The sequence below is a fragment of the Scardinius erythrophthalmus genome (genome assembly GCF_964197995.2).
Source record: "Scardinius erythrophthalmus genome assembly, chromosome: 9".
In the NCBI taxonomy this organism is placed as follows: domain Eukaryota; kingdom Metazoa; phylum Chordata; class Actinopteri; order Cypriniformes; family Leuciscidae; genus Scardinius; species Scardinius erythrophthalmus.
In genome coordinates this window covers 48,487,022-48,509,618 of record NC_138229.1, presented here as the reverse complement: position 1 = coordinate 48,509,618, position 22,597 = coordinate 48,487,022, and positions in this window count along the sequence as shown.

The window sequence follows — 22,597 nt, the reverse complement described above, 5'->3', positions numbered from 1 at the left end:
GCTTTAGCTCTTGTGCTTTATAATCTAGTTTGAGTTCTCTTTTTGTTTTAAAGTTCTTCAAATCCACTAGTTCTTAGTTTTTACTTTTTTCATTAGTTTGCTTTTTTATATATTTATTTCTCTACTTTTTGTTTCTCTAGCCATTGATCTTATCAGTTTAGTTTTGGTTATCTTTGTTGTTGCTTTATCTTGTCTGTCTTGTCTTGAGTCTCGTCTTGTATGTTCTTCTGTGTGCTCCTGCCTCTGGCCACTGACTCTTGTGGTCCAGCTATCTAACCCCTGTGTCAAGCCTCTGCTTCTGTGAGCCTCTACCTGGTGGCAAGACTGGTGCCACATCTGAGATCTACATCAAGCTATGTGTTCCTTGTGTTCCTGGCTGGTCTTTCCTTCAGAGCTGCCTCTATTGCAGTCACGTCATCGCCATCTTACTGACGGACTTGAACTCACGCTTCACTCTCCCTGCTGTCTCAAGTCTTCAGTCTTGTTCATAAAAACCCTTGTCTGCTCATTTGCATCTAGGTCCTATCTCTTGCCAAACTGTGACACAGAGTTGCGCCAAAGTGCTGTACAATAAAAAATTGAGCATATAAGGGGCTGTTCAGTATTTATGGAAAGGGCCACCGGAGGAAAATAGGGGAGGGTCATGTCTTTTTATTCTTTGTTGAGGGGAGGGTCACCCAACTTTTATATTCATGAAAACAGCAACATTTCAAAGTGGCTTGTTTGCTGCATATCTTTTACATGTAGCTCCATGTTGCTCTCGTGGTATCAGCCCCCCCATCTATATCAGATGAAATCCAGTTTGGCGCTGTTTGACAGTGCGCGCTCACTTCAGTACGCGCTCAGAAGAAGTGCATCATGTCAGAACAGAACTCCAATGAAATGTTTACCCGGCAAAGCTTTAAAGCACGAGCAAATAATGAACTTTTGTGATTGCGAATAAGTGCACAGTGTCCTGTGAGTGTAACTCTACCGCTGCATTAAAATGTGTGATGTGAATGTACGTCGAGTTTTACATTATTGGGACTGAGGCGCCAGAACTGCAGAGTAAATACTGAAATTGCCACCATAACAGTGGAGTGTGATGTGTAAGATGTAGGGCTACCACATCAGTATTAAAAGTTAACATAATAAAATACGTAGACCTACACCAAAAAACTAGTTGAGGATAAATTCCAGCGTTATGGACGTGACATTTGCAGTCAAAACTTGAAATATAAATTCTCAGAAAATGCATTTAATAGCCTACCAATATATTGAAACGTCTGTTAATATATCCATACTCCCTTAATAAAGGACTCAAGACATTAGAAAAAAATTAGTCTACACATGCGTTTTATATTTATTTATATTTAATATTTAATACACATGTGACGTGACACAAAAATCTTTAACTTTTAGGTGGCAAAATATTTTTTAGTAATTCTATGAACACTGCGCAAACCAAAATATATATACCCACCGGATGAAGAAGGGTCGGCCTCCACAGAACATAAAATATTCTTTTTATTTTATTTTTCGTGTTCGCATTTATGTGAAGAAAAAAAAATGTTAAGGGCGTGACAGTTCTCCATTACAGACATGACTGCTCTGAAAGCGACTTTAAAAAAATCACAGAGACATCAAACAGAAAGCACAAAGCCTCTCTTTAAAGTGAATTTCGTTTTTTATTAATTGTATCTTAATTTTAATCAATGTTTCATCTGGATTGAATAAATAAGAAGTAAATATAGTAGAAAATAGATAATCATGACACGGAGGCGCCGCCGAGTGAACTGGACTCGTCTAATAAATGAACCGAAACTCAGCGTAAGGTAGGCTATGCTACTTGCCTCACAGACCTGAGAAATATATAGAAAGCTTGAAATGTCTACTTTTAAACAGAACAATACAAAACGAAAGAAAACAGACTGCTCTCTTATGTAATCCGTATGAAATGTGCATTTCTCTCTGGTGCGTTCTGCGAAGATCACGTTGCATCGTCAACTTCATCTTTGCAGTTGACACAGATAACACTTGTTTATTAATAAACAGATAAAATGTCTCCTTGCTATTGTAGGATTGAGTGCGAAACAAACACAAATGAATCTTCCAGGTGAATTGTTCAAACATAATTTCTCACAGAACTGAACATTCCAGACACCAAATAACCAACCCCAGAGCCATAAGAGAAGGCTCCAGCCAGCCAGTCTCCGCTGACCAACGAAAACCCCCAGCTAAGAACTTTATGGCCATGCAAGCTTCAAAGAAGATGAGCCCAACTGAAGAAAGAACTGGTCAATGTAAGATAGCTTGGAAAAGAATGATTGGCTCAGAGATAGCACAATTCAGCCCGATCAAGATAACAGCAGAAGCTGCTCGAGCCCACAACATTCCAGACTCCCCCCTCCTTAAGGACCTCTGATAGACCTCAGGGTGTAAAATCGTTTCAAACCACAGAGCTGAGATTTTACCTATAACATAAATAAAATCATTCAAGAACAATTTTCAATGGACTTATAGATCAAGCATCATGCAACGACATGATTCTATATTGTTCCTACAATAGATGGGTGTATCTGATATGCTTAGATGCCATACAATTCATGTAATTGTTATAATTGTTAGATTTTTGAATGAAAATGTGTTGTGTTTCATATCGATATGATCGTATGTTCTTAATTCAAAGGATGGCTTGATTGAAATCTGTGGAAAATGTTTCGGATTCTTATAATAGTAATAATGTCTTAGCTGTGGCCTCTGTACTCTTTGCTAGAGCTTAGAGAGTAAGGAGAGCACAGATAAGCTTGATTTATGATAAGAAGTGAAGAGAACGCCACCTCCTAAACAAAGACAGTGTCTAATTGGTTAGAACTGATCCAGGAGGCTGGGCGGACATTTGAGTTTAAAATCTTAACACCAGAACAAAGTTCAGAGTTTTCAGTGCAGAACCAAAAATGCAGCGGGAGATGAAGATCTAAGACAGACAAGTAACCATGTAAAACGCGCAGACGAAATAACCCAAATCAAGATCTGAAGAACATGGGTTAAACAGCTTCATTCAAGCCATCATCTACTCTTCTCAATTTCCTTTCTTTTCTTAGTTTCCTTTCTTTTCCGTTGTGAGTCTCGGTTCTAAGTTAAGTTTTGCGACAAGATTTCGAGCCACGTTTCTTCTGCAAAGCCAGCTTCAAACAAAGACTTTCATTCCGCCAGCACGCCACGTGACTGACCACGTGACCCAGACATCAGGCACGCGGAGACCAGCCAACGAACGGACCGGGAAAACCCTTTACACTCAACAAAAGGGAATCCCCAAAAGCAAAGACAAGCAAGTACTGCCTCCAGACTCTTAAACTGAACTGGTGTATTTGATACTGATTTAATAACCTAGGAAACGATAAAAGGGTTAAACTAATGATTGATGGTTCATTCAGGTTGTGTTTTATAAGTGCATAGAAACTTGGGATTACATCATCTCACTCTTAAACTCACTCTTAAAACTTAATCTTTCCTTACTCTCTTTCTTTCTGCAACGCGTATGAATGTGTGTGTCTGTGTTAGATTTTAGTTGTATGTGTTAGAATAATCAATAAAGTCTTGTTTGTATTTTAAAGAGAAATATTACTTGTGTTATTGTGCTTACAAATTTAATGTCTTAAACTTCTGATCTAAGTTACCTTGCTAACTATATAGTGTTTCACTATAGTTCGAATATTTATATCCGTTGCAGAGTTGATAATTGCAGCCAGTTCAAATGAACCGCGAACGAGTCATTTGCTCGGTTGTAATAAGTGACTCTTTTGAATTCCCTATAAATTAATTAATAATTCCTTTGAGCTAAATTGTAATCACTACAAATTAAAAATATCTTACATATTGGTGGAGACAAATGCGGGAAGTTTAACCTAAAATTGTAAGCATATACGAAGTAACTATATTTTCATAGTAGCCTATGCGGAGAGATCCGAACCTCCGAGTCTGTGTGTATGAGGTATGCAGCGCGCGCCGCGCGCTCTGAATGAATGACCTGCTGCTTGAGCTGTTACTCTATTCTAGTCTGCCTCCCCATTTTATTCTTTTTATGTTATTTTATTCAAACTGCAGTAAAATAACCCAAGATATAAGATCCCACGCAACGATAAGGTAACAATTGAGCGTGTCCCTCGATTCTGAAATACTTTAATTATAGCTTAAGACATCTGCGTGTTCCAGAGTCTTTCAAATAGCTATAACGTTATGTGTGTTTGTATCAGTCAGAGAGCTGAATGAAATTAAAACTGCAGTAATTAAAATAACCATGTAAAGGACGGACGAGCGTGTCCCTCGTGAACGTCCTTATTTATCTGATCGTCACTCAGTGCGTGTTCCACTGGGACGAATATTCTCCTCACAGATTAGTCTTTGTTTCTCAGGTTGTCTGTGCGTGTCCCACGGCAATCCCGTGATAAACTATAAGCTTATCTGTGTCTGTTCAATTAATTCTCGTGTAAACACTGCGTATGTCCGAGTATAGTTGAATAGGAATTATTTAAAGTTGTGTTCAAGTAAAGCTTGACATTGAAACTCAACCAACAGTTAATAAACCCTGTTGTTTTTGTGTGCTCAGATAACATTGCACAGAGACGATCCACTGAGATCGTTATTCCATCTATTATACAGCGAAAAGCTGCTGTTGCTTCCTTTAAAGTTAAAACTCACTCTAAAAAAAAAAAAAGGAAAAACTGAGTGAAGCCCCACGTCGTAAAACAGCTACGAGTGGTGTCCCATTTGTACAGGTTGAAATGCGCCGACGTTTCACGTAATATTATCAACTGTACGTGCATATTTCTTTGAACATTGTTGAAATGCGCCGACATTTCATGTAACATGCATTACTGTTACAAACTGTAATTCACAGTTTGCCACTAGAGTTTGTTTTGTCGCCATAGTTACAATCGTGACACGGAAGTCTTAACCAACGCTTCCGGAAGAACTCTGAACCCAACAAACTTCTTTGGTGGCTAGGCTAGCTAAGCTAAAGCTAAGCTAAGTAGCTGTTTACCATTGAGGCCTAACCTATGCTAAAGCCTCAAGCATTATTTACGGTTATCATTAATATTAACATCTGTGGTTAATGTGTCTGTTTGAACAACGTTAAAGTGATTTAACCATTTAAACACCTCGACTGTTACACCTGTTGGTCTTTTCTCTTCTTTCCTATTTTACCTGTCTCATACTTTACCCATATTTTTTTTTCTGTGAAAAGGAAATTTCGGTTCACAATTATTAATTTCATTTACCTGCATTTTACTTGAAAAGAAAATACTGGTTTATGATTATTAATTGCCAAATTCTAATTTGATTTAAAAAAGGAAATATTAAATCAAGATTGAAGTTTTATTTTTCTAAACAGGTAATTTCTAACGATTTCTAGATTTATTTTTAATAAATCTAATTTCATAATTTTCATAATTTCTAAATTTCTCTTTTGATTCCTAGCTTGGGAGTGAAACACCTGAGCCTCAATAGGAGACATTGGCATCTCACTACAAGTTTCAAATAAATCAGAGATAAACCTCTCTTACAAAGTTTTATTTTTGAATGTTTAGTTGTTGGCAACTATCAATTCTATACTCGTAGTTCGACAAAGGCTCCAGAGCCATTTGTGGATCCAATCTCCTTCCCTCCTTTCCTTCTTACATCCTTCCTGTTCTGTCCTGCGTTCCCATCCTTCACATTTGTGGGAAACAAACCTGGAAGAGAACCATCAATCGAGTCTAAAGAAAGAGAAAGATAATTTTTCCAAAGAAAACAATTATTAGGTATTTGATTGGTAATCACACCCTCTCTTGTTCTCCATACTCTCTCTCTGTCTTCGTAAACACAATTTACAATTTAACATCTTATCCAAGATTAATTAACAGAGACAAGTGTTGAGCAATCGTCGCCTTCATAGCATCCCGGCTGTAAGCGGTCCAACTGATGGTGTGTGTGTGTCCTGTAAAACTCGGAAAAAGGTATCCGCATTATTATTGTATTATTTTTCCTTGTAAACATAAACAATAATATTGTTTACCTTTCTGGAAATAGATTCTCACCGATAGGAAGCATTTACGAGAAAAATAATATTTCTCCTACTTAAGAATTTTCTTTCTTGTTTTATGGAAATTGGTTTTAACCTCTCTCTCTTTTCCCCTTTTCTCAGTGACACATCACAAGTTTAAAACAGCTTTTCGTTGATAGAAAATATTTATAAAAATATTTCTCCCATTGGAAAAAAAAAATCCTTTCAATTGAGATTTGTTTTAACCTTTTTCTCTCTTTTTCCCTCACTCAGTTGAGTGACGAAGTTTCCACATCACTAACCAACCTGTCTACACTGAGACCAACACTTAGACATTACAACACTTCACTATTTGTTGTACAGTCACTTAAACGACACTTAGCTGTTCAACCACATAGGCTTACACCCCACACAGATCTGTGTCAGTCTCTTCACCCCAGCATGCCAACATGTCGCGGACAACAAACCCCACTGACGTGGACGCCATGTTCAGAGGCATTACAAACTGCCTCACACCAAAGACAATTGAACTGTTATTATTTTTAATAATAATCATAATTCTGAGAAGACTCCTGACACATGATTCAAGCCAGAATCAGAACCACAACCACGTGGAACTAACCAAGATCATCTGTTCCCTAAGCAATGCCTTCACAGCCCAGCTGACACTAAGCGACAAGCACATCACCCACCTTCAGGAGGAGCTGACACGTGCCCAGAGCCGCATGGACAAGCTGGAAGTGAAAGTCCAGGACGACTTCAAGCGTCAGACCACTGAGTTCCTGAGAGAGCTGATGCACACTCAACGCTGCACAGACCAGCTCAAAACGAAAGCTCAAGACAAACTCATGCCTGATGTAGTGGAGCAAGAAACAAAGAAGCAAGTTGACAGGCTCTAAGAAGCCCTTGCAGTCACTGAATGTGACAAACAAGAATTAAAGACTGTCCAGATGCACCTGGTAAAACAACTCCAGTCTGCTGAACATCAGCTAGAGAAAGCTAAAGCTGACATTAAAGACAAGAACTCTAAAATTAATGCTCTGAAAGACAACCTGGAAAGGTGCAGTGCTGACATTGATCGTATGACCCAACAGCGAGATGACGCCAACGACGAGCTCTACGCGGTCAGAGATGAACTCCAGCACATTTTCCAACAGAAACCAGAGCCAAGAAGGGAGAGACCTCCCTCAGCATCACCACTGCTGAACAGAACAGAGTCCTCCGTCCAAGAACTGCCATACAACAGAAAAGGTGAATGGCCGCAACCCAAAACATCACCAGCCTTCACCACAGAACTGTTCACTGCCAACAAGCAACGAGAACTCATCCAGGCAGACTCCAAAGCTGCACAGGGGATGACCTTTAAAGATCTCAACCAGCTGGTTAAGAATATCACTCAGTTCAACCCGAACTCCACGGAATGCCCAGACATCCAGTCCCACATCCGAGATATCAACTTCCACCTAGAGGTGAGACCACATGTGACTGACAGAGACAGGTTCTACCTCCTCAGATCGACATCCAGTTCAGAGGTACGAAGCTTCCTAGACCGACAACCTGCTCATGTCAAGTCAAATTACCAGCTGCTATGTGAGACACTGATAAAAGAATTCCCAGGCCCAGAGTTGGAACACGGTGTGTTAATCGCTTTGGAAACCAAACAAGGTCGACAAGAGACTCCTCAAGCCTACTACCAGCGTTTTCGACAAGCCTTCTTTGGTGCACATAACTCACCTGAACATGAAGAGGATGTGAATTTCAAAACCCTTTTTCTGAGGAACCTGCATCCCGGATTGAGTCATCATCTTCATGTCATGGCCAGCGCAGACACAATGACAATTCAACAGCTACGTGACCTGACGCACAAAGCCTACATCAAACAAAAGATGTCCTCAAAGAAAGGTTTGAAAACATCCACAGTGTCAAACTCCTTCAGCCAAGACACAAGCTATGCACTGGAAGACACCCAGTGGCATGACAACACCACAGTCCTTCGCAAGGTGCACAGAGAACGTGAACCCCAGGCCAATGACGGCTACCACACCAACCGCATGGAAAAGCCATGGGACCAGCCACGCTTCTCAATGAACCCACAAGACGGAAACAACTGGAATCCTAACTGGATATCCAAAGGCTGTCAACCAACGCATCCAAAAGCATTCAATGTGAGTAATCGACGACAAAACTCACCTCAGCACCACTCAGTCAAACACAACACTGAGTGTGCCCAAGAACAAGACAGTTTACCCTCAGAAGACATGGAGCAACTAATGAGGCAAATGAAAGTGTTCATAGAAAACAAGCTGAACACGAATGACCAACAAGATGAGTCAAATTCACTATGACTAGCGATGGAACGGAAGACCAATGATCATCTGGTACACCTTCATAATGAAGATGACGACCACCTGTGCTACAACAACACAGAACAGAGGGGTCTCTCACAGCCAACCACTGACAAACACCCAGAGGTACCAGAAAACACCACACTGGCTTCCCATCACTCACAAAGAAACCATCACACAAGCTCCAAACTCAAGAACCACGTGTGTGCTACAGTAACCACAGTAAGCACAGAAGGTCAGAAAGTCTGTCACAACCAGAAGGCATCACAAGAGGAGTACAACAACGGAGACAAAGTTTTGCACCACAGCTTCACACATCCATGCCAAACTGCCTCCCAATGTCTGCCAGAGAACTTCCTGCCTTACTGGACTGACCCCCAGCAGATCATAGAAGATCCCTTTCCTAAGGCAAAGATGCAACAAGCCAATCTTCATCTAAGCTCATCAAAGCTAAGCCAAGAAGCACGTGGGCAAGCCTTCAAGAAAAGGGGGGAGCCAAACAGACTGAGACAGATCTGACCATACATACATACATGCATTACCCTACGCCACTAACATGCTCACTAACACGTAGAGGTTAACCACATCTACCATGGAAAACATTCAACAAACATGTTTTCCCCACAGGTAGAAAACTAACTTCAGAAACTAGCTTAACGACTTAGCTACACTTACCATAGGAAACATACTAGCTATCCATCCAACAAGTAGAACACCTCTCATTACCCTGTGATACCTGACACCTTAGCTGCACAACAGTAGTTATAAGCCATACTAGGAACACTCAATTGTTTTGTTATACATCTTCCTTAACTTTCCTTCTTCTTGTATTAGGTAAAATGCATGTCTACCCCCTTAACCCTCTGGAGTCTGAGGTGTTTTCTGGGCCCTGGAGGTGTTCTGACATGCTCTGACATTTGTGCTTTTTTCAGTTATTTATAAACATGTTAATGGCAAAGGTGTAAATTCACTCTATATAGCACAAACAGGGCTACCAAAATATGTGATCACCATGCATGTATATTTTTTTATTTTTAAGAGAATAATGCTTATGCGTGGTTATTGAAAAAATAAAAAATGAAAGTTGCTGAAAGAAGACCTCAAAACTCATAATAAATATGCATGAATAAGACTTTTGAGAAATGGATGTTCTTCCTTCGAGTTCTGGCTTCAAAATTATGTGAAAATAGTCTTGCTTTATCGTTCAGATAAAACCATACATTGATTTAAATTGATGTAAAACAGGTTTTGCTTGGAAAGCCATTATGCGAGTGGGCGTGAACGAGGAGTGGTTTACACCTTGGAATACAAAATGTCCCACCCATTATGCATAATGACTCTGCAAAATTAGCCATTCATTCAGGTGTGACACTGACTGAGCCACAATGCAAGGACAAAAAATTAGAAGAAGACTTATATTGACCATTTAAGATTTTGCTTACATCTATCTTGTAAATATGTTTTGCTATTTTATTAAAAAGGTTACAATTACAACAATAATTAAAATTTCAACAATATTTCAAGTGTACTCTTTCTTTGTAAAAAAAAAAAAAGATTATAGGCCTACATTTTATGCCTATCTATGTATTCATTAGTTTGAATATAGCCAAAATTGGAACAGCTAACATCTTAGTTGATGACTTTATTTTATATATATATATAAAAATTGCTAAACAAAAGCTTATTTGATATATATATTCAGTATATTCTACAGTAAAAACTGTACTCAAATCTAGTCAACAAAATGTTGTCTTTCATATTTCGCCTGACTGTAACGTTGTTTTTATGAAATATTAGGGCATATAAATGTTAATTTGCAGTTTAATACGTATTGCTTATACAAATAGCCTACATTTTATTTCAACATATTTCAGTCGATTTTTACTCATCTCAGTATAGTAATACAGTTTGCTAAAACATCCTCATTCATTCACACACGCGATTTAAATTTAAACTGTCTTTTTGCGAGCTGTGGTAAACAGCGCGCATCTCTGCCGTTCATTCATCAAAAACAGAAACCCGATTCACGTGAGAAGAAAAAAAAAACTTACAGTATTCCTCAGCTCGCTCCTCGATATACCTGCACTTCTGAGGTACTTTTTTCATCAAAAGCTTATGTGGCAGTATATTCTACAGTAAAAACTGTACTCAAATCTAGTCAACAAAATGTTGTCTTTCATATTTCGCCTGACTGTAACGTTGTTTTTATGAAATATTAGGGCATATAAAATTGCAGTTTAATACGTATTGCTTATACAAATAGCCTACATTTTATTTCAACATATTTCAGTCGATTTTTACTCATAGTAATACAGTTTGCTAAAACATCCTCATTCATTCACACACGCGATTTAAATTTAAACTGTCTTTTTGCGAGCTGTGGTAAACAGCGCGCATCTCTGCCGTTCATTCATCAAAAACAGAAACCCGATTCACGTGAGAAGAAAAAAAAAACTTACAGTATTCCTCAGCTCGCTCCTCGATATACCCGCACTTCTGAGGTACTTTTTTCATTATTGTTATTGCTCACAGCGCTGCGAGACGGTGTTAAAGTAATGATCTGAATAAACTGATATGTGGGCGTTCACAGGTTTGCTTGGATTGCCTCATTCATTTGCGTTTGAATAGTGCGCGCTCTCCGTAGGCGGAGTCACATTACATTTGAATTAGCTCTAATTAGGGTCGACTGGAATCGCTCTCTTTTAATACAGATTTCACAAAATGAGAATATTTATTTTTTATATAAATTACTTCATTTAAGAGAAGAGAATTCAAGCTTCATGCCTGTGTGTCTGAATGCCTGTTTGACTGAGTATTCGCTGAGTTATTGTTCATTTTCGGACGCGTTTCAGAATGGACGACACTGGCAGATAGAAGGCAGAACTCGCATCACGTATATTTTTCTTTATTTGGCAAAAAGCACAACACTTTGTTTTTATTGTGAGTATACACAAAAATAATACACATTTAACAGAATCGATTGATGTACAAAACAAGCCTAAAAGATAAAAATTAATATTTTTATTTTATTATTTTTTTGCACTCATACGGAAAAAAACGAGCCTATCGCGCCGGCGCGATAGCCGACCTCAGGGGGTTAAGGGTCAAGGTCATGGTAGTAGGATTGACGCACCACGCCTGACACTTGTAAGCCGCCTTAAAACGAATGTGAGCCAGAGAGCTCCATGCATGATGGGTCACATAATTGTTACCACAAATTATGTCACCAGAAAATAAAAGGTAAAACGTCTTAACGTAAAACAACTTAGAAGAGAAGATAACAAACAAACGTAATCACAGAATTTGATCAAAGAATCACCGTACCGAAACAAATTAGAATAACAATCCCAAAATTTAAACTCTATTCAATATAATAGACCATATTGAGAGAATGAACTTGAACTTTAATACTTAAGTAATCTAATGCCCTGCACCAGTACATGGAGGTGTTGTCTTGTTGTTTGCTTTGTATGTGTCTGTTTCTTCTACCCGTGTTTCTCCAGCGTTCACCGATGTCTTCATCTTAACACATCGCCGTACGAAGAGGGGATATGTAGGATTGAGTGCGAAACAAACACAAATGAATCTTCCAGGTGAATTGTTCAAACATAATTTCTCACAGAACTGAACATTCCAGACACCAAATCACCAACCCCAGAGCCATAAAAGAAGGCTCCAGCCAGCCAGTCTCCGTTGACCAACGAAAACCCCCAGCTAAGAACTTTATGGCCATGCAAGCTTCAAAGAAGATGAGCCCAAATGAAGAAAGAACTGGTCAATGTAAGATAGCTTGGAAAAGAATGATTGGCTCAGAGATAGCACAATTCAGCCCGATCAAGATAACAGCAGAAGCTGCTCGAGCCCACAACATTCCAGACTCCCCCCTCCTTAAGGACCTCTGATAGACCTCAGGGTGTAAAATCGTTTCAAACCACAGAGCTGAGATTTTACCTATAACATAAATAAAATCATTCAAGAACAATTTTCAATGGACTTATAGATCAAGCATCATGCAACGACATGATTCTATATTGTTCCTACAATAGATGGGTGTATCTGATATGCTTAGATGCCATACAATTCATGTAATTGTTATAATTGTTAGATTTTTGAATGAAAATGTGTTGTGTTTCATATCGATATGATCGTATGTTCTTAATTCAAAGGATGGCTTGATTGAAATCTGTGGAAAATGTTTCGGATTCTTATAATAGTAATAATGTCTTAGCTGTGGCCTCTGTACTCTTTGCTAGAGCTTAGAGAGTAAGGAGAGCACAGATAAGCTTGATTTATGATAAGAAGTGAAGAGAACGCCACCTCCTAAACAAAGACAGTGTCTAATTGGTTAGAACTGATCCAGGAGGCTGGGCGGACATTTGAGTTTAAAATCTTAACACCAGTTTACAAGTTTAGAGTTTCAGTGCAGAACCAAAAATGCAGCGGGAGATGAAGATCTAAGACAGACAAGTAACCATGTAAAACGCGCAGACGAAATAACCCAAATCAAGATCTGAAGAACATGGGTTAAACAGCTTCATTCAAGCCATCATCTACTCTTCTCAATTTCCTTTCTTTTCTTAGTTTCCTTTCTTTTCCGTTGTGAGTCTCGGTTCTAAGTTAAGTTTTGCGACAAGATTTCGAGCCACGTTTCTTCTGCAAAGCCAGCTTCAAACAAAGACTTTCATTCCGCCAGCACGCCACGTGCCTGACCACGTGACCCAGACATCAGGCACGCGGAGACCAGCCAACGAACAGACCGGGAAAACCCTTTACACTCAACAAAAGGGAATCCCCAAAAGCAAAGACAAGCAAGTACTGCCTCCAGACTCTTAAACTGAACTGGTGTATTTGATACTGATTTAATAACCTAGGAAACGATAAAAGTGTTAAACTAATGATTGATGGTTCATTCAGGTTGTGTTTTATAAGTGCATAGAAACTTGGGATTACATCATCTCACTCTTAAACTCACTCTTAAAACTTAATCTTTCCTTACTCTCTTTCTTTCTGCAACGCGTATGAATGTGTGTGTCTGTGTTAGATTTTAGTTGTATGTGTTAGAATAATCAATAAAGTCTTGTTTGTATTTTAAAGAGAAATATTACTTGTGTTATTGTGCTTACAAATTTAATGTCTTAAACTTCTGATCTAAGTTACCTTGCTAACTATATAGTGTTTCACTATAGTTCGAATATTTATATCCGTTGCAGAGTTGATAATTGCAGCCAGTTCAAATGAACCGCGAACGAGTCATTTGCTCGGTTGTAATAAGTGACTCTTTTGAATTCCCTATAAATTAATTAATAATTCCTTTGAGCTAAATTGTAATCACTACAAATTACAAATATCTTACACTATATTTGACATATTAATAATCATTACTTTTGCCGGTTCTTTGTGACAGCTTTTAGATGCTTTGTTGGCAGCGCCACCCACATGTTGAACGCGTTACACCGCATCAGTACCGAAAACATGATTTTTTTTCTTATCTAAAATCAAAAATCATGATACGAACCGAATCGTAGGTTTGGTCTATCGTTACAGCCCTAGTAAGTAAAAAAAGCAAGAGTTTATGGTTGTAAAAAAAAACAATGGCTATCTGAACATCTTTGCCAAGCGCAAACCAGTACAGAAGTAGGCTAATCAAAAAATTATAGGGGAGGGTCATGCCTTTTTTCACAATCATTTTGGAGGGTCATAGAAAAATGTATTGCTGGCGAAGGGAGGGTCATGTATTTTTTGACTACAGATCTCAAAACTCCTCCGGTGGCCCCTTAAATAAAAAACGAACAGTCCCTAAACAGAAAGCATAAAAAGAAACCCTGCAGCATACAAAATATAAACACATTAAAGGGCCCCTATTATGCTATCTTAAAGCTTCCTAATGTTGTTGTAGAGTCTCCTACAACAGGTTTACATGCATCAAAGGTAAAAAAAAAAACTTCTTCAGTATCAAACGCTGAGCGAAACCTGCTTGATATTGTCCCAGGTTAGAAACACTGTCAGTGGTGAAATGGGTAGAGCAAACTAACAACTGTGGATTAAAATGGTGAGGTATCCTGTTGTAAACATCAACCATGCCTGTTGACAGTTCTGTTCTGTGGGAAGGGAATGAAAAGTGCTCAAATCTGCAGCACAGCCTGGAACATCACATTTATATCCATGATCTGACATTTCCCCAGTTGTCTTTGCTTGCTTCTTCACAATACCTGCAGAACTTGTGATGATTGGGCTGTGCAGGTCCACGTTACACTGCCTGGCCTAGAACATGGGCTGCTATATGACAATATTGGGGGTGTAAATATTAATGATCGCCACTGCAGCGTCACAGTCGGTGTTATGTTGGGATTCACCCGTTTTTCATCAGTCTTTAAACAGGAGATTTACACATGAAGGAGGAAACAGTGGAGTCTGAGGCTCACGGTGTGTCAGTTTCATGTACAGAACTCTTATTATTCAACTATGCCAAATACAGTTTTCCATCCTGTGGCACCTTTAATATTGATGAAAAGCTCATTCATGTTCAAGTATTGTGGACATTAGACTTTTCCACAGTATGGTACACTTGAGGAACAATCAAACAGCATCTTAGCTTAATGTAAATAATGACAGTAATGAACACTTTCATCCACATGTTAATAGTGAACACAAAAGTGATGTGATGCATATATTTCACATATAATGATTTAGAAGATTATAATAGCTAAAATAATAAACAATACAGGGTAACACTTTACGGTAAGGGTACATGAATTATCACGAATTCATGTATAAATTCATGCATGAAATATGCATTAATTCGTGCATTATATCTCATGAATTATCAGGAACTAACACGAGTTCAACGTTTTTCATTCATGACTTCATGGATGAACAACACCTTAATTAAAACATTAACTAAGATGAGTACATCATCATGAATTATGATTTATTACGCATGATCATGATGTTTTCTTTGTTCACAAAAAAATTGGTCTTTACCACCCATTGTGGATAAAGCTACAGTTATGGTACATGAATCATCATGAATTCATGCATAAAAAAGCATTAATTCATGCATGCAAGACTACTCTTCGAATTATTAAAGGGATACTCCAATTTTAAATGAAAATTCTAACATCACCCTCATGTTATTTCAAACCTGTATGAATTTCTCTCTTCTGCCAACAGAAAGGAAGATATTTAGAAGAATGTCAGTAACCAGACAGTTTCTGGTACTATTGACTTCCATAGTAGGAAAATAAATATACGCTGGAAGTCAATGGTACCAGAAACTGTCTGGTTACTGACATTCTTCTAAATATCTTCCTTTCTGTTGGCAGAAGAGAGAAATTCATACAGGTTTGAAACAACATGAGGGTGAGTATATGATGACAGAATTTTCATTTTAAAGTGGAGTATCCCTTTAAAGGAATGTACAAAAATCCACATTACCTAATGCATGCATACGGGCTAGAACAGTATATCAATTAATGTGAGAACTGTTTTTCTGAAGTTTCCAAGCATGTTCATTTCTTCTTCATAGCCTGCAGGTAAATGGACAGAGCCCAAAATTGGCCAATCACAGCACATAACATATATGAATTATGTTGGCGTTCAAATACTAGTCATCATTAACTAAGCATTATCTATCAATGACTTCATCATGTGTGTGGCCCCTCAACTAAAGTGGTGACTCGGTCCTTTGAAACACTGATGAACAATGTGTTTTCATTATGATCTGAGTTATCCAGCATGTTCATGTCTTCTTCATAGCCTGCAGGTAAATGGACAGACCCCAAAATTGGCCAATCACAGCACATAACATATGAATTCTGTTGGCATTCAAATACAGTAGTCATCATTAACTAAGCATTATTTATCAGTGACTTCATCATGTGTGTGGCCCCTCAACTAAAGTGGTGACGTGGTGCTTTGAAACACTGATGAACAATGTGGCATAGCTGTGAAATGACATGAATATGAACATGAAAGTTCAAGCCTTTGCAAACAATGTACTGTAGACACAAATGGACTTTGATCTTAACTTCACTGCTTTATTCTTAAAGGTATAAACCAGTTAAATCAACAGCTGGAAAGAGCTGAGAAGGAATGCAGTACATACACCATGAACTTTATTTTAAGTGCCTGTATATCTGAAAAATCTTTTCAAAACCATAAAGCTGTTTTTAAAAAAAAAAAAAAAATAAAAAAAAATCACAAACAGCTTGATCTTTGTTTGGGTAGAGTCACCTTTTAATGTATAAAGCTACTGATGTGGATTCCTGCACATCATGAAATATTTAACGCTTAACAAAACTAAACTAAACAAATACATGGCACAAACACATGGCAGTACAAACAATCTAGGGCTGGGCGATATATCGCATGACATTGTTATGCGCATCTCGTCAGTAAAGCCGGTTCCTTGACTAGTAGTAAATCGCCATAACCTGCTTTCAGATGGAGCGGCATTCACTACACAGAGCCGTAGTTCACTGACAAGCTGAGCCATATCGCATTAAATATTGCAGGCGATACGTCCGTGATATTTAATGCGATATGGCTCAGCTTGTCAGTTAACTACGGCTCTGTGTAGTAAATGCCGCTCCATCTGAAAGCAGGTGATGGCGATTTACTACTAGTCAAGGAACCGGCTTTACTGACGAGATGCGCATAACAATGTCATGCAATATATCGCCCAGCCCTAAAACAAACTACTTGTAAAACATCTTTACAACTACTTCTTGTAAATATCCAGTAAGGATCCATCATCCTTTTTCTTTAGGATAGCTGAAGCTGTAGGCTCCTGCTCACAAAACCCCCTGCAAGTTTCAGCAAACCTTTTCAGACTGTCCTTTCTTTTAAAAGATGACCTCAATGTATTGAACAGATCTGGGTTAGTTGCTGCAAGTTCTGCAATTGGAGCCTGAAACACAATAGTATTGCGATCAACCCCAAGCCTTGTATATGCTTCGGCTTTGCTGATGCGTTCCTTTTTAATCTTTTCCAACACCATGTTGTAGCGGCGGATGGAGTCGTCAGGGGTTTTGACTGTAGAACAAGAGAAAGCATTAATGGTTGAATCCAATTAAATCAGACCAGCCTAGTAATAGTGCTGTACTACAGTTCACAGTTTTTACATTTGCTTAATCATCAAACAAAAATAAGCAAACATTACATTTCCGTTCACAAACAGAGCTAATAAACAATTTGTCATAGAGGAGAACTGTCACAGTTGTAACACATTTTTGACAGGTCTCTGTTCTAACTTGGTTTACACAAAAACAATGGGGCTGAAAAGCTGTGAAATTCAGGTACAAAGGAATCATACATAAACTTTCAGGGGAGTGATCACCACTGCAGTGATGGCGATTTGGTGTACTTCTGGGATTTGCCAAATTAGTCAACATTAGGAACAATTCCAAACCAGTTAGTTGGGAGGGGAACTAGATCTGTGGCCATTTGTTTTTTAATTGTCAAAAATAACAACACACGGTGTACTGTGGAATCGACTAGAGAACATAGTGATTGAAAAGTGTGTTAAAAGTGTTTATATACATTTTTTACCTACTGCCCAATTAGAGACTGACCACTGCATCAATTTGAGTACGACTTACTGCATACCTCTTAGTGTTTTGCCCATTTTCTTGGCCTTTTTGGGCTTTGACTTCAACTTCTTCTTGGCTTTCTTGGGCTCTGGGGACTCGGAATCGGGCTCAGAATCCGATGAGGAATCAGAGGATGAGGAATCGGTTATATCTGACTCCTGTTTCCTCTTTCCAGGTGCCTGCTCAATAGGTGGGATATTACTGGCCACATCTACCCCCTTCTCGCTTCTTACGGCAAGAGCTGTGAAAAGAGAATAATGAATTGTTTGACAATGGTGTTATGACAATCAATCATTTTTAAGCTGTAATGTCCTCAAATTAGTTTTACCCTCTTTAAGTCTCTCTCGGAGGAAATCTCGATCCTCTTTCAGAATGTCAACCCATTCTTTTAAGGTGGCAATCTCGGTCTTTTGGCCTTCAATAGTTTGCTTGGCCTCCTGTGGAGCTGTTTGCAGAGTGGTGTCTTCTATAATAAATTAGGACGCAGAATAACACATTTTAAAATATTAACACTTTCTATCTATGGAGTTAAATAGCAAGTAAACAAAGCAGCATAAAAAGCACATGAAAAGCAACACTGAGATTTAAAATAATAATAATAATCACATGCTTCAAAGTTATGTTAAATGTAGTTGACCCTGAAACTTACCGGTTTCTGTAGCATTTTTATCTACAGAGGTCTGTGGATGATCCCACAGAGGTGAAAGCACTGTAAAGTTTCAATGACAGATGTAAAATTTTATTTAGCTACAGATGTCAGTTTTCTTTTTAGCAAAAAATGTACGCTAATGTTTGAGGGCTAGGCAAGTCACCTGTTTGACACTCAACTAAAGTCGTCACCTTCATTTATATAGCACTTTTTACTATACAGATTGTTACAAAGCAGCAAAACTAAACACACAAAACAGCTGTAACTTTAGCAAAAAGTCTCCAACAGATGTATTTAGGAAATTCTGAAAGGTAAAAAATTAAAACCATTACTATTACACATCCAACCACCTCTTCTTATCGGATAATGCTGTGTGGTAGGGATAAACTAAAGATACAACCACAATCACATAAACTCTTTTTTTTTGTATTCAGTATAAGACAAGCCATGTAATATTGAGAAAAGGCATTACACACTTGACATTGCACACTTGCTTACCGGGTTCTTCAGCTTTTTCTGCTGCAGAGGTCTGTGCTTGGTTCCACAGAGGTGAAAGCACTATAAAGTTTCAATAACAGATAACATTTTTAATTTATTAACAGATGTCAGTATTCTTTTTAGCGAGTGATGTTTGCTGGGCAGGTCAACTGCTTGACACTCAACTAAACACAAAACAACTGTATTTTTCCATTTATATTTAAATCTCTGGCACTGGAATTTTTTTAGAGGTACAAAACTAAAGATACAACCATCATGTAAACTCTTTTTTATTTATTTAGTAGCCTATAAGACAAGCCGAATAATACTGAGAAAAGGCAGGAACAACATACATTACAGGCAAATTTGTATTCCTAAAAGTGAAAACATTGTATGTCACTTCTTTCAATATATAATGATAGGAGGTAATAGAGTAAAATTAACCTTGTACTACTGCAAGGAAGACCACAATGGCAATGTAAAAAAGCAAATATACCCTTTTCACTTTTCTTGGTCCTTGATGATATCTTTTGTTGATTCAATGGAGGCTGGTGCACAAATTGGCCTAGATTAAATATTAGAGAGAACAATATATTTAAAGAGGATATGGCTTTCATTTAAACAAGGTGTAGGTGTCTCATCAGGGGTGAAAATTCATCCAATTACAACCATTTCTTTGCACAGAAGTGATTATTTATTATTGACATATCTGAACATTACTGCTTCACTGAATCTCATCAATTTTGTAAAATATATTATGCAAAATTTAGGATGGTAATGAAAATGATCCTACCAGAATTTAAAAATACCACAGCTACTTTAATATTGAGAAACCGCCTATGACTGTTTAACTTGTAAATCAACATCACTGTCCACATCAGATACTGTAAATAAGGAAGTCACACAACTCTAAATGTTAATTTCGACAGTTAGGCTAATGAGAGCTGAAGCCCCTTTTTGGCAAGAAATACCTTCATATCAGCATTACTCTAGATTTCTATGCATAGAGGTATTACTGTCGTCACACTTTTTATAATATATTGAAAGCCAAAAAGTTTTGGGCCAAAAAAAAAAAAAGTTTTAAAAAGTGATTTAGTAAACCCACCCTTTTCAGCCTTCTTGACTCTTGCAGATTTCTTTGCCATGTCTTGTGGAGACTGCTGCACGGACGGGTCTGGGTGGAAGATTAAAGAAGATGAAGAGAACAATATCAAAACAGCAATTTATAACACTTTTCATTTAGTTGGTGAAAGGGAAAGGAGAAAGCGTTGGGAGGATAACATGAGCCTAAGCTGTTAGAAGATGCATTTTAATTGTCACTCAATTAACTGGTACTTACAATCTATTGTAAGTAATTACATTGCTGAAATAGCCTATTATTTTCTATTACTCCCAATTTCATCTATAAATTTCAGCTTATATTACCATGGTATAGTTAACATGAATACAAATCTTATTCAGATTTGTAGACTAATGCCAAGTTCACATTACATGATTTAAGCCCGATTTACAAGTCACCAAGCTCGCCGACAAAAGCCCTTGATCAGAGGCAAATCACCAATCTACATTCTGCATGGTCTCAAATTCATTATTTGACTATATTTTTGTATATAATTGTATTAAATAGATCTCACTGATAAATTAAAAATCATTGATATTGATATTATTGTTTTTTATATATCGTTGTTAAAAAAAAATATTTGGCTAACACTGCAACAGTTACATTATACCATTAAGTTACCATTGCTAAGTGTAGCTTTGTCTACATTGTAAGTTATAATGTAACAGTCTATGCCCAGGACTAAGTTAAATAGCAAACAAGGTAAATAATAATGTTATGGTTAATTGTAACAGTTACATGAGCGAAAAAAAAAAACACTTTTGCAGCCGATTACTAAACTGCCATTAAAGAAGGCTAACGACAAAGGCTAACGTTAATCAATTAGCTTGCTAGTAATTGCGAGCCAGCTGCCTGGCTATGAAGTAACGTTAGTGGATACATTTCAGACAAAACCAACTTAATGCATACATCAATATTGACACATTTAAGGTTGTCAGTCCACATTACCAATGCAATTCATCTTTCTTTTGCCTCTTCGCATAGCCACAGAGTCCATGTTAACTAACGTTACGCTGCTAAGGTTGTTAACTGGTGATTACCTAGATGATGGGTGTTTTTCGACTTGGCGCGCTCCTCTTCCTCTTCCTCCTCCTCCTCCTCTTCTTCTCTGCTGATTGGTTCAAGTCGTATGACTGCAGAAGATATTCTGTTTCGTAACCTCATTTCGAAAAGGAGCTCTCTAGGAGCCTGGATTTCAAGTGTATTATCAAAATATGATAGCTCTGTCAGAGTAAAGCGGGCTCCAAATACTTTTATGTCATTAAGAAATTGTATAATGTTTTTGTTTGAAAGCATGATGCAATCCACACAAGATAATTGGACTCGATGGGTGTGTCAGTGTCCTATCCATTCACGCTGCCGATCAGTTTATCTCATGCGCGTGCGTGGCGTGCACACTCGGACCACGTTTGGGCTTATCCTCAAAACTAGCGCCCAAATCTTTTTTTTAATTTTTTTTTTTTTTTAATTAGCGTCCAACTCCACAACCTCGAAGATGCAAGTGGAAGTTGCATTGGAAACTTTAAATTTAGATGAAATCTAACATAAAAACATGCATTTGGGAAATAAAATATTGTCTTTAACGGAGGGAAAGACAACCAAGAGGAGGACAGTCAAATTAATTAAATGGTTACAGAAAAAGAAGCTGTTGAAAAATAGAATAAGATGCACGTTGTGTCAGAACAAGATGAAGTTAAAGAAGAAAGGCAACTCAGCAGACATCTACAGGTGGTAAGTTATGTGCATTGTTAAGTTAATAACACTTTTATATAACTTTTATAACTTTTTTTATATAATTTTTATATAACTTTTACAGAATATATAACAAGATTATGTCCAGCAGTTTTAAATAATACGATGTCGTTAATTTATCTATGCTGATACCAAAGATTAGACAGCAGCACTCCCTGCTCTAGAAGCTTTCTTTGCTAGCAACATTGCTCTAATAAGCTAGCAAGCTGTGTATAAGTAGATAGAGATCGAAACTGTGGAAGAAATTTAATATGTTTATATTTTTGCATTTAATTATATTTATAGAATCGTAGAAATATGATGGTAATAAATTAGATTAATGGTATATGACTGCTGACCTTTCCTTGCAAGGGAATAAATAATCGTTAAAGACAATTGATACCTGTTTGTCTCTTATTCAGTATTATGTTTGCCACCACAAAACCTAAGTGTATAACTTAGATGTGTACATTTAGTAAATATTACTCCAGAAGAAATCTGAAGAAATCTTGTATGGGATTATTATTTATCCCCATACTTCAACTTTTAATTTGGTTTGCAAGATAACGTAGCCTAACTGTTTGCTGATTGCCATCACCACCACCAAGCTTAACCAGAGGCATCCTTCAAGATATAGTCTTCAAGTTATGCTGAATATGC